This window comes from Mchenga conophoros, linkage group LG14, assembly GCF_057382185.1.
Source record: "Mchenga conophoros isolate Kocher_MC1m ecotype Shallow Benthic linkage group LG14, M_conophoros_male_GT1.1, whole genome shotgun sequence".
Classification (NCBI taxonomy): Eukaryota; Metazoa; Chordata; class Actinopteri; order Cichliformes; family Cichlidae; genus Mchenga; species Mchenga conophoros.
Window position 1 is genome coordinate 15,855,815 of NC_140539.1, and position 14,399 is coordinate 15,870,213.

A 14,399-nucleotide genomic window follows, 5' to 3' on the forward strand; every position below is an offset into this window, starting at 1 on the left:
GTAGCTTACAGTACAGTAAATAGCTGCCAACATCAGTTAGCCTGCCAATTTTACATGACCCCACATTATTAGCAACCTGCAACACTGGATGGAAATGCTGCGGAGACTGGGGTGGATGGATAGATTGAACTTGGCTGCAAATAGAAGGTGGGACGAGTGTTTGTGTGGTAATAAATCTACATGAAGGCGATAAAGCCAGTGCAGTGATGAGAGCCTCCTTTTGTCGGAGATGCCTCTGTAAAAATGTCTAAAGATCAGCGGCCTCCCAGCGGCCGGGTCTGTAAAGCAAATGGAGAGAAACCTGACCACCCTTATTGTTGCACTCACGACTAACTGTTTACTAATTACCAATTAGGATTTGGTTGCACAAGCAGTATCATAGCTCTTGAAATCAAATTACCCCATGAAAGCACCCAGCGTACAGTCAAGTGATAGATCATCTTGTGCAGTCTCACTCTGATCTGAATATCTAATGGGCTAAATTAAGTTTACAAACCCACTTAACTCTTCCTCACTTGTCTGAGTTGTGTGAAGGTTTGTTGGGTTACGTTTTGAACTCTGCGCGCGATTCCAGTTGAAAGAGGTGCTAATGTTGGGTAATGGATACCCTGATGTGCGATCATAATAGATATCCCCTAGTTCATACATCCCAGCTGTATAATGAGGGCTACTCTACTGTACCATACCTCCTCGAGCCTGTCTAGCTCCCTAATTAGGAGCAAGCTTTGGTGACTCGTGCATGTGCGCGCATGCTTATGTGTGTGTGCTGCATTTCACCCAATGTAAAATCTAATTACCGATCACACTGTGTCTGACAGGATTCCACTGAATCGGAGGTGTAATTGCGCAAGCCCGCGTGTAAATGTCTCTTGCATTAAAATGTTAACGATATCATTTAGCATCTGCGGGGAAGAGCAGAAAAGCCCTCAGCACCCAGATGTAGGTGTTTGATCATGTGTGCAAAGTGAGGCTGTAGTACATCTGGCGGGGGTTTCCCTCTCAGAGAGGGTTCTCAGTAGAGAGGATGTTTTTAATTCACTCAGCACCTGTCAAAGTGACATGTTATATTACTGGGCTACACTGCACAGGTACTGTAGTGGGGGAACTGGTGTAGAAGCTTTATTTGACAGTTTAAAAAAGACCAGTGAACCACTTCTGCTCTCCTCTGCAGAAGTGGTTTTCTGTTGATTTTAGTTTCAAAGTAGTTTGGAACACGCCCACTTATGACAAAAGACCCAGTGAGTGTCTCAATAACAGACCCGCAGACCTACAGACCGCTCTTCTTGATGCAAAACCTGAAACGTGAAGATCTACTGCAAGGTGCTAATTCTGATTTAATAAAACTTTTTCAAGGTCAAAAGTTTGTTTCCAAAACGATTGACCTGAGCTGTCCCTCTGATGTACTCATTTGTAATTCTGTCTATCCTGGTTAAGTCTAAACATCTTCAACTCTGCCACCTCCAGCTTGGCCTTTTGTCTTTTCGTTAGTGTCACTGTCTCCAAACCATACACCATAACAGGGGGTCTCGAGCCAGTGTACTCCCAGTTTCAGTTCCAAACCTGGATATATCTGCAAGGTTCCATCAGGAGAGGTATAAAGTGTAAAATCTTTCCCAAATCAAACATGTGGATCATCAAGAATGAAACAAGGTCCTATACGCAACTTATAACAGCATTCAATCAAAAATTTGTATATTAACTGGAGTTTGGTTAATCCCAGTTACAAACACGCCTACAAAACCTGTTACATAGTCAACTCTATCATTTTATTAGTACTCTGTATCGTACTGTACTGTACATTATCAGTCTGGATATGACAAGTTAACCAACTGTGACATGATCAGCACAGGCAGAAGATACTGAATGAATAAATATGTGTTGATACAACAGTACACTGTGGCCCGCTCTCTTTGCCCAAATAAGTTAAAAGCACTCAAACATTTGAGGAAGCTGATTGCCTTTTTTTAAATTATGTAACAGTGACGTCAGACCAACGATATTGTAAAATAGCTTGCCATATCATTACCTTTGAGCAGGTTTGTGTGCACTCGCAGTCAGCTGCTGTCTTCAGAGTGATTTTGGTGGGATAAAATGGTGGGAGTCAGTCTGCTCTCAGTTTGACTGAATGGGGTTAAGCTGGCAAGTTTGTGAGATCTGTCTGAGATAATGTGGCGATTAATGATGAAAACTTGCAGATCTGTTGCAAGTGAGTTTCCGTCTGATTTGAAATTCAGAAATTCCTCCATAAATAGTGACATAGTTTCTGCAAGATGACAATTTAAGTGCAAAATGACACAGGCACTCAGCAACCTCACTTTTATAAAGGACTATAACCAGAATAAAATCAGTTAGCGACCAGATAAGTTAAGTAGAAAGCCAATTAGAAAGAGACGGGTCCTGACTCAGATTGCCAACACGTTGCAGTCAATCTGACAGAAGTTATCTGAAAACCTTCGTCAATCTGTCTGGGAGTGGTTGCAGTCACACTGCGATTGTTTGCAAACAGGTTGGCTCCCACCAGGTGACCTCTGCAATAACCTTACAATCCAAAATAGTTAGAAGGTTGTTGCACAATCAACCTCTGGGTGACAAGTTGGTTGCACACCTAATTGCAATTGGTCAAAAATGAAGGTGTGTAAAACAAAAAACAAATTTCAACACACTCACCAGGCAACTACATATATATAAAAAAATATGTTATTTCATTTATTTCTTTTTCATAGTTGCAGTGAGGTCTCCAAATGTTAGTCAGGAACTGGTTTAGAAAAAAAATTCTCAAAAAGCTTCAAGTTATTGAAGTATAGTTTATTCAAAAATGAACAAAATGTGTCTCATCAAACCCAAAGTGTTAGTAGCACAATTTAATTAAACTACTCAATCTTCTCAATGACTTTTGTATCTTTTTTGGGTTTAAAGTGTTCTAAGTTAGCTTTGCTAACTTGCTTTAGTTTGTGATCTGCTTCCAATCAGATGTTTGCTTTAAATAGCAATTATTCTAAACATGAGATTATATTGTTACAAGGTTGCATGAGCCTTTGTGACAATATCCCCCCCAAAACGAGTTCATTAGAAGTAAAACCTTGTTTCTCTATTTGCAGTTTTTATGTGCTGCTGTTTTGCCAGAAGAAACTTGGTTTTGTGAAATTCAATCCAGTTTTGATTCCCTTTTTCCAAACAGGACAGAGAAATGTTATTTAATACTTGTGTCAAATATAAAAACATGCATGACCTTTTCATAAAATATAGATTATATGTGCACGCACACCAGTAGTCCTTTTTGGGTCTCATTGGTGTGTGTGTGTGTCTGCAGGCTCACTTGTGGTGAGTATCCCACCACAGTTTTTGCCCATCGTGGAAGACAGGTGTTGAAGGTGCGACAAGTTTGCTATCCATCACCCCTAGAGACAAACAATCACACTGCACCTCATAAATACTGGCTGTTAATCCAGCCATCCACATACCAGGTCCAGGAATTGAACTCGACTCACTTGGTAGCCCAAGGCTGAATTGATTCGCGTGACTTTGTCCTTAGCATGATGCATGCCTGATGTATTGTGGCTCACCAACTGTCTGCCAGCCTGTCTCTTTCTTTCCAGTGATACCTCTGAGCTTGGCTTTTCATGGACCCTCCTTGTATATTCAAATCTGCATCTCAGTCAGTTTATTCAAAAATGCATTTCCTGGAGATATTTCATCATCAAGTCTGTCCCAGTGTCTCATGCTCCGTTGTCCGAATATTAAAGTAGGCTACGGGATAACGGAGGAGGCAAAGCTGGATAGACAGAGTGACAGAAAGACAAATGGGTCCAGCTTGGTTTCTTGACATTGCTCCTTATTTTTAAACCTGGCACAGATGCTAAGATTTAAGACCAAGTTAGTGGCGGTTATTTTTAGCTGGCCATTTTTAAAGCGCTGTCATCTTGTTTGTAAGGTGTGTGAGAATATGCCTGTGTGTGTGTGTGTGTGTATGAGATGTGGAAGGTAGTGCTGTATTTCCTGGTGTTCATGTGAAGTATATATATAATGTGTCGGGAGGCTTTACGGAGTGTGTGTTCCTGTGTGCATGCAAACCAGTGCGTACGTGAGTTTAATTGGGAAGTGGGGTGGGTGGGCTAGTGTGTGACATGGAGTGGAGCCACAGGAGTCTGATTTATGTCCTTCTGGCCACTCATCGATCCCTCGGCCCGGTGTGAGACTGAGTGCATTGTCAATAATCTTAGCACTTTGTGGTATTCCTAGAATTCCCAGACCTCCTTTGCTCAGGCCAAGGTGTGATGCTGCAGTAAGCCATCTTGTCCAAGATCAAATAAGCGGACGCGGGGCCTGGCTTCAGTGCATTTGATTGTAGGGTAGTGTAGCAGTGAATATATCACTTTGCTGGGGCTGTGCTGTTGAAGAAGACTTCCCTCTATTGTTCGTGGAAGAGGAGGTAATTTGGGCAAAGCCCCACATGGGTCCCCAGAAGCTTGTAACATTTATATACTGTATGTGTTTTTAAGTGTCCCGCAGACATTTAGCAACACATAGACGGGGTCTATTATGTACTGCTCTGTGTCTCTATCTAGACCATCCATCCCCACAAGTGATTATGCTAATTAGTGTTTGATCAGATGATTAAATTAAAACTCGATTCATTCAAAGGACTAAATGCTCAGAATACATTTGTGTCTGCTTGGCTGCTCGGCTTCGCACAGCACAATTCCCCTTGTGTCCTAGCCACTGGAGGAAAGGATGACCGGAAAGGAAAAGGGAAGAAACTGTACAAAACTGCCTCTCATTTTATTCAGGCAGGCGTACAGAGGGAAACGAGGACTGTAATAAAGCAAGCCAGGGGGGCTGAGGGAGAGTAGAGGAGGAACGGAGAGAAACAAGGAAAAGGAGAAAATAAAGATGTGTGTGTGTGTGAAATGTGTGAGTGTGCCGGGGGTGGGGGTGCTGAAAGGATCCCGGCTGTGGTCCCCTAAGTGTTGAATAAACATGCTTGATTTAGGGAAATGGCTGTGATAAATGTTTAATATGATAAGTCCATAAAGACGGTCAAATGAGTCTGGAGTATTAAAATGAGTACGGCACGCAGCAGCAATCACAGCAGCTTTGGAGGGGGAGTAGGTGGTGGCGGTTGGAGGGCCTGATAATGGCAGGCAGAGCTAACAGGATGAGAGCAGCCAGCTGCTGTGACATCCACATTAACACACTCTACCAGCTGCTGGTCACAGACATCTCTTGGACAAAACAGGGACAGGGGTATGTATCTTAAAAGGGTAACCGAGGCAATAATTGTATTATTACCTGTGCAGTATTGGTAGCAATAAAATCACAAGTGTAAAGCACTTCTCAAAATCGAGTTCAGGAGGGTCGCAAAAAAGCTAATAAGGACGCTGCAATCAGCTGGAAGAACAAGGCGGGCTTCAAATGATAGTGCAATTCAAACCAACGGCTCATTTAAAAACACAGAAAAAGGCTGACAGAACAGGAAGAAACCAAAAAAAGCATATGTGATACTGAGCATGGGCGTCGCGTTAGCAAACAAACATCCAAATGCTGATGGTGAAGATATCTGCAAATCGTGTTCGCTGGCAACAAGTTTAATTTGTTTTTCCTTTCAGTGTCAACTCCTGCAGAAGTTTGCTCATTGTAGCTGCTTCCTTCTGGCTATGTTTAGACACCCAGAACCTGCATTATTTCCTCAGAGCTAATATCGACAATCAGTTTTCTGTGGTCTGGATTTAACTATCTCTGTTGCACCTCCTCTGTACGTAAATCGAGTTGGTTATGTGAGTTTGCCGATGCTTGTGTTGTGAAATCAGGTGTTTGCTTTGACTTCTAAGTAAACAGAAAAAGTTTCCTCTGCATATTTTGCACAGGTGTGCCATGGCTACCTAACAGATTTAGCTGGCACAGATAAAATAACAAAGCCTGAGGGCCAAAGGCTATCTGTGTCAGGTCAGCCTCTTCAGAAGCTTCTCATATACCCCTATGAAACCACCATGGAGCTCCCTAGGTACCATCTAGGTGGACAGCAGTTATGATAAATCCAACAGCAGCAACTTTTCTGAAGGCCCTTAGACTTAATGCTGGGTGACATAATAAGGTTGCTTGTCCAGTATGTGTGATATCTGCTTGTCTAACTGAGGTTGGGCCTCTGGTAGACTGAAAAAGCATCTGTTCAGTGAGAATGTTGCTGCTTAATCATGTTATCAAGAAAGGCAGTGTATGTTGACCATTAGATTATTTTGGAGGTGATTTGATTATATCCAGTGAAGGCTCAATCAAACCTGTTGAATACATACAGACAGTCTTAAAGGATAGAAGATTATGATGTCTATTTCTGACAAACCTGGGCCTGACTGTTCTATAAAGTCATCATTATAAATATAGAGCCATAGCAACGCAGACTCTTCGATGAAGCTGGACTTACTTCTTTAAAGGATGTATTTGCATATGTTTCTTAAGAGAATGGGTTACTGATTTAGCGATGTATTTTTTGAATAAAAACTGTGGCAGAAAATACACAGTTATGGTAAAAAGAAAGCACATCCTCTTTAAATTCTAAATTTTTATGTAACAAACATAATAATCTTGGCCACAGCCAATCTTGCAATTAGGAAAATACAACCTCAGAACCTCAGACCTTACACTGCGTCATTATTTATTTAACAAAAATTAAGCCAAAATGTAGACAAAGTGTGTGAAAAACTAAGTACAACCTTGTGGCATCCACAAGAATTAAGAGGGTAAGTAGAAGCCAGGTCCTGCTAGTCAAATGGACTTGATTAACTGATCATCAGAGCATGGGAGGCCCTCTATGAGACAGAAGGTTTGGCAGTTTGATGGTCCGGAGCATTCAGGTGTGTGTTAACATGATGCCACAGAGGAAAGACATCAGTAACTATTTTAGATGATGCAACCGCTGCCGTCTATTAATCTGGGAAGGGCTATAAGGCCATTTCCAAACAGTCTGAAGTCCATCATTCTACAGTGAACATTCAAGACAGTTACCGGTCTTCTCAGGAGTCAATTTCCTAGCAAATTCACCACAAGGTCAGACTGAGCAATGAGAAGCTGAGAAACTGCAACAAATCCTTCAGTGCTACATGTCAGACTTTACAGCCCTCAGTTAGCATGTTAAATGTTAAAAGTTCATGACAGTACAATTTAAAAAAAGAATGAACAGGTTTGGAAGGGTGAAGGCAGGAGAAGACACTGTCACTGAAAAGGACATGACGGCACAGCTAAGAAAGTTGCAACAAGCTCACAAGACCTGTGTAACAATGTCCTTTAGACAAATGAGACCATAGTGGAGATTTCTGACTGTAATGCACAGTGTTGTGTTTATAGAAAAGCTCCACAGAGCTGCTGGAGATGACTGCGGCTTATTCTGCAGCCACAGGGCCTGGGCGCCTTGCAGCCTTTGAATTGATCACAAACTCCTTTGTATACCAAACTGTTCTACAATATAAACCTTAATATTGACAGATGGTCTACTTTCTTTATACCATGACTTTAGGCAAGCAGAACAATGCTACCGGTATCTTATAAGTGAGCACATTACATGTGTGTAGTAGCACGAGTGAGAAGTTATTGTATTTAGATGAAAGGATGGAGTTATTATTCAAATTAGCAAGTTGGGTTAGCAAGCTACATCCATAAACATCACAAAAACAGATACCTGCTAACTGGTGCTAAGTGCCAGACTAACAAAGTAGAATAATTTCACTCACCAATACTGGAGTTAAAACTTTTTAAACTTCTACCAAAAATGCTCCAAAAAAGCAGCAACAGCTGTGCTGACTTGAATTAGCCTAGCTAATCCTAGCAGAGCGCTACGTAGCACCAATTAATCAAAGTTTTCTAGCTAGCTAAAATAGATGAACTACTATTAAAAATTAAACAAAAATTGATTCATTGATAAATTTTCTTTTATATTTAAAAAGGTAACATCGTTTTAAATGTAAAAGGCATCCAGCATGCCTGTGTTTGTGGTGAGTCTGCAGAGATAATAAATCAGTGATTAAATGAGACCCTCGCTAGATTATGTGCTGCTTTGATTGTTACTTGGTTCCTTCCATTTGATGTTTCCTTCACACAAATAAAAGCATTTACATTATTAATCGGTGTATAAATATAAAGTATCTTCGCTCCTCTCAATCAACTTTCACCTGGCAAACTTATTAAAATTAAAAGATAACAACTCAACCCCCACTGTGGAGTTCACGGGATAGTCCTCTGATTATTTTATGTAACATACAAAAAAATTATTGGTTTATACAGTAAATACATTACTAAATGCTTCTTTTTAGCAGTGCTGGATTACTTTATACAGCACACCATCAATGTTGCACCCTGTGGGAATAAATCACCCCTAAAATATATTTATAACAAACAATCCTGTGCATGTTTGTCAAAAGGATTAGCATTAGCTTTCTATAAATACACAGGTTTTATTCATGTTAATTGGGTTGAGGAGAGGCAACAGCGCAGTGCTGCTCTCCTCAGGTCTTAGTAAAATTAGAAAATTATTTTAATTAATAGGTAAAACTGCAGGTGTTGAAATCTTAAATCATCTGTAATAAGTTTGGTCTAATTGGAGAAGCTGCTGCGGTTCAGTAGCAGCGTTTTCCAGGTTCACATAGTAAAATCCAACTCCTTGTAAATCTGCAGTGGATATATGCAACAATTTCAAAGCAGTGCTTTTTTGTTTACTTTATTACAGACCTTGGTTTCCCTCCACCTTCTAGTGCGCTTGTTATATTACATAGCAATATTAGATTTCTACTAGTGGAGGTTTTTATTCATCAGCAGCAGCAGCAGAGGGAGCTGCTATAGTTTGCTACGGTATAATCCCTCATCAGATTCACTTGCACTCATCATCATCAGCAGTAGCAGCAGCATAATTTAGACATCAACGTCTTTATTGCTTAGTTATACTAACTGAGAACCAGTCCAGGGTCTCTGGCTTTCCCTTGATGAGACAGCCAGCCACTCTGGCCCATTTAAGACATGAAAATAGACCAGGGAGGAGGAGGAGGCTCATCTGCTGTGGGGGCCTCGTTTTTAGAGTTGCCCGCCCCTCCTAGACATCAGAGGACTGATCTGTCGGTGTGGATCAGCAGCTTGCGTACAGCCAGCCCTTTCTGTCACAGCCCTGCTTAATATTCATGAGAGCAAATTGGAATACAGTCATTTAACTTCCATGCATGGTGTATTGCCTCTGGCCAGATCAGATCAGTGGGAATGCTTACTCACAGTGGACTCCCTGGCCCTGGCTGGTTATCATCTCCCTGTATCAGAGCTCCTAGCTCTATACATAGCTCTACACATATTGCTTTCAAGTTCATAGACTGATATAAAGAAAAAATAACTTACTTTGGTGAAATATGATTTTCATCCATGGTAATCAGATTAAATGAAATGCAGTGTACCTGTACAGTGTATTTCAAATTTGGGTCACCCACAGGTCAAGGCCCTATTTTTAGCTGCTGGGAATAAAGCTTGATCACATGCTCGAGCGCTGCCTACATCACACTAATGCTACTATCCATAAATGCACAGAGCAGGAATTTGTTAAGGTTGAAAATTGCTTCAGCTGTTAGTGTTGAATGTGAGTGAGCCAGGTATGATCTCCACATCCCAGGCAGACATGCCCTGAGGGCACAGAGCACAGAGCTGCTTTAATTACCCAAGGTTCCTGCTGTCACATTGTCACTATGAGGTACCCGGTGCCACGCTACCATGCAGTGCAGAGTCCCCATGCTGCGGTGGCGTTGACAACTCAGACAATGGATCTGCTCGCTCAACAGATGCAACACAAGTGCCCCCTGAAATATGGGAAGCTGAATCAATCCCACTATCTCTCTGATTCTCTTTTTGCCCCTTCTTGTTTGCTTTCTGCTGTTCTCTCTTCTTCACATGTCACAGAGAGTTCATGACATAAAAACTAGCAGCTGCATAAAAGATGGAATATGTTGGTGTGGGATGAGAAGTCCCATGTGGCACCGGGACCATTCATCTTAACTTGCAAGGACACATGAGAGAGGAAAACATCACACAAAAAGTGACTGTAGCATGTTTTGAGCATGTGTCAGGCTGAAAAATAATTAAGCGGCGAGTCAAGGACTTCAGGACCTGTGGAATCAACCATGTATACTAATCTTTATTTCCTTGCATTAACACTGATTCACTGTTTACGTGGCTCTGCTGTGGATGGTAACAGCCTGTCAGCCGATCAGTTATGCTGTGGAAAGGAGCACAGCTATGGCTCATAATAGGTGTTGTTTGCTGTATATACAGTAATTCTGTAGGAATGTTACAGCTTCTCTGAAACAGATCATCAGAAGGTCAAACACTCAATAAACAGATTTTTCTAATAGTTTTTCAGTTATAACATTAAACAGACAATAGATTACAACAGCTATGCAAGAAATGACTGTATAGTTATGTTTAAATATCTGTGTGGCAGTCTAACAACAGACACACTACCAACCTTTGTCGTCCCATTAAAGCAGATGGCAATAAACAAAGAGCTAATTTTCCCATATCTTACATTCCCAATAAAAACCTTTAAACTTTTACGTGATGTTTTTACGTGTATAATGCACATAAAAAACACTATAGAATGAGGACACAGTATAACACAATACAAAATGGTGCTCTAAGGAATATTTTTATATGGTCAATGGGTTTTTTTTAGTAATAAACTCTCCAAAAATGATCACCTGTCGCTACACACCACTGTTGTGTCTTGCATCTTATTGTTTTATGATGGATAACTTCTGTTCACTCTTCACGCCTCTTTAGTTTTACAAGAAAGCTCTTCTAAGGGGAAAAAATATGTATACATATTGGTTCATAACCAAACAAAAGATGGAGACAGCTGGCATCTAGCTGGTGAACTTAGTGTAGCATTTAGCACGAGTGGGTGGAGACCAAAGCAAAGCTAAAAGGAGAGCCTCTATTGGGCTTTTATGACTCAGAATCACAAACACATCTCCAGATGTAATAAAATGAATGATAATATTATTCCATGTAAGTCAACCGTTTTTGCGCCATGGACCGGTTTATGTCCAACAATATTTTCACTGGCCGGCCTTTAAGGGTTTGTGGATAAATACAAAAAAAGAAAACCAGCACCGCTACCAAAAAAAAAAGATTTATTCATAACACTCGGGAAAAGACCCAGGGAAACCGAGTTAATGATAAAAATGATTAAAAAAAAACCCCCTGATTAAAAACCGATAAAACCCCAGAAAACCATAAATGTTACACCCAAGCCTCAACTCTCGTGGCCCGGTACCAAACAACTCACGGACCATTACCGGTCCGTGGCCTGGGGGTTGGCGACCGCTGATGTAAGTAATAGTGTGATTTTATATGCATTTATTTATTTTTGGTGATGTAGTCGCGTTTGATGTGTTTATATACGTTCTTATATATTCTTACATGCTTATAACGCAATCCAAACACAAACACTTCATACACATACACTTCAGCCCTGTAGAGATTTCTTTATAGCTTTGAAAGTCTTAAAAAATAGTAAATAATGATAGTTTTTAACATTATTGCTCCAATATCTGTCTCATTGCTTTCTAAACCAGTTGCATAAACAGTGGGAATTACAGAAGTGCAACGTGCAAACAAAATACAATTGAGCTAGCTATAGGAAACTGCAAGAATAGCACTCAAAACTATGACAGTAAGCACCAGATTAGTGAATAAAAAGCTTACATTTAAAAGAGGGTAAATATTAAAAAAGTTCTTGTGATAGTTAAGGTTTACATAAAACAGCTTTCCTCATTCCTCCTGTCCCTCTGAAGATCCCGAAAAAAAAAATCATAGTCAATTATAGATACATATAATGCATTATTGAACTGTGTCATTTATTTCACCTTTTACAGTTGAGCTCATGAAAAATTATGCCAATTACTGATTTCCTCCAGGGCAATGTAGTAAGTGGTTGGACCCTGAGGCCATTTGTTGGGGAATGACTTGCTGCTCTTTGTGAGGTCGAGGGGAGTGATGTACATGCGTCATCACACCATTTTGCGGTCTGGCTCCTGAGTTTAGTCAATTAGGAAAACGAGCAGTGCAGCGATATGTGCACTTTCACCAGAGTCCATTTCTTTGTTAAATTAAATCAATCTCACTCAGCCAGTCTAAATTGAATAGCTCTCACCTACTTTTAAATGTGAAATAGGCGAATATCAAAACAGCCGTGGCATAAATCCTAATCCAATTTCTCTGATGCTCGCGAAGAATAGAAGCTTTTCAAGCAACTGCACACTTCTTTAATCTATCTTCTCTCGAGACATTTTCTATTGTAACATCTTCAAGAGTCAATTAACTTCACTTGAATAATTTGATTGGAAAACTTTGAAGTGTGCTAGCTGTTTGTAACTGGATTTTTTTTTAAATTAAAAAAAAAATATTATGTGTATTTTTTAATTTCGTTTAAATAAAATTGACAAACTTTCTTCACTTACTTCCCCAAATCCAATCAATTGAAGTTTACAAAATATGACGTTTTACTACATGCATACAAACACCTCATTCACAACACAAACTGTCTTTAGCATAATCAGCTGTGTATTTTGGATTTCACATGAGGGAAATTCTCTGCTGGATGAAAACGAATCAAAGCAGTATGTTTAAAATATCTTGACACGAGTGATTTTAAAGTGTCCTCTCCTTCTCACTAACCTTGAGCACCATCAGGTGAGGCTGAACCCCCCTAAAAAAAAAACTACTACCACCACCATCACCTCCGATCTGTATTATCAACAGAGCACTGAGAAGATTGATACTCCCAGTGCCAGCTGGAAAAAGAGAATGAATCAGAATTTAATATGACTTTGATGTATTATTTTCATCTTAGCCGGTGCCACAGACCCATCGAGAACCCGGCGCACAATCCCACAGCGTCTTAAAATATTTAAATTGGCTAAAACTTTTTGATGTTAGAGACTGTACAGGTATATGAAAGTTTCTCTGCTGGGAGCATATATAGTGCACATTGCAGAAATTTTATTTGGACCACCCACTCTTAAAAAGTCAGTCTTTCTATAAACGCATATGTGACATTTACACAATCTGCTTTATATATTGTTGAAGAAACTGTATATGCAATATATATTATAAGATATAAACTATATAATACACTATATTTAACAAATACCTATTTTTTCCACATATCTGAGAAACATAATGAGTTGTGTAAACATCTTATCACCCCTTTAAACAAATGAATCTGCAGAAAATATTTTGCATGTATGCATATGGGCATGTTCTAGGACAGGCAGATAACATATTGCAGACAGGCAGCAAGCAGAGTCACGTATTGTATAAAAAAAGGGACGCAGACATTGATTGATTGGTACTTGCTACTTGTGGGCTGTACTACAGTCTGAGTCACAGCTGACATGTTAAAAACCATAATTACAGCATCAAAAATGTGTTTTCTATAAATATATTATTTTATTGTGTCTTACATTTTTCCTCACAAAGGTGATTAGAGCCCCCTAAAAGCTATAATGCAAGCCATATAAAGCACTTTGCTCCTTTTTGGTAATAAAATTTAGGCTGCATTCTTGCCAACCAGGGAGACCAGGCAGGCATGGTGAGATATTGCAGTGATACCTGTGATATTACAGTCTCAGTAGAAAAAACAGCATTGTTTAATTTGACATAACAATTGATATGATTCTGTTTTTTAAACAAATGTCACCAGTGTGTTTTAATACAGGAAGAATAAACAGCTACCATCCCATTTGTGGGTCTCTAGCTAGCTAAAAAAACAACAAAAAACAACTAACTTTGTTAGCCTAAACATTTTAATCTAGAAGTTTCAAGTACATCTAAAATGAGTGCACTTTTTTGACATAGTTTTTCGCGGGTTTGAATGCTACTAATATCAGTGTTAGCTCGTTTATTTTGTATTTTATTTTAAATTAGCATTAGCCTTTATAGCGCTAATTTAAGCTAACATAAAAGATAAGGTTATTTTCGCCATTTATTCATATTCCTGGGGAAAAAAACTCTTTCACTTGCTGTCTATTTGCAGAAGCACAGTTTACCCCTTATAATATAATATTATTTAAATTATTTTGTAAGAAAAAAATACATTTATAAGAAAATACTGTAGTGGGGGGGGGAGCAATATACAGAACACTGTTTTATCTAAGCTTAATGTAGCAAATATATAGCTTTATAATCTCACAGAAAAATATACTGTCTGTTTTTATTTTGATAAATAGTTATCCTGCCCTGAACTACAGTCAAAACATTTAAATTAAATGTCTGTATAGTTTTTTTTAGTGTAGTGGTTTAGTGTACTTTATATAACATTGAAAATATAGGTCTCTGCCCAACTTTTCAATATATCTGCATATTCCTTTCTCAGGAGA

At 39.5% G+C, this 14,399-nt stretch overlaps 1 protein-coding gene across 2 annotated transcripts in view; it reads left to right on the forward strand.

The window, feature by feature from the left end:
* dscamb (Down syndrome cell adhesion molecule b) overlaps positions 1 to 14,399 on the forward strand; it is a 132,166-nt gene that overhangs the window by 4,208 nt on the left and 113,559 nt on the right. The gene's annotated exons all lie outside the window — the stretch shown is intronic.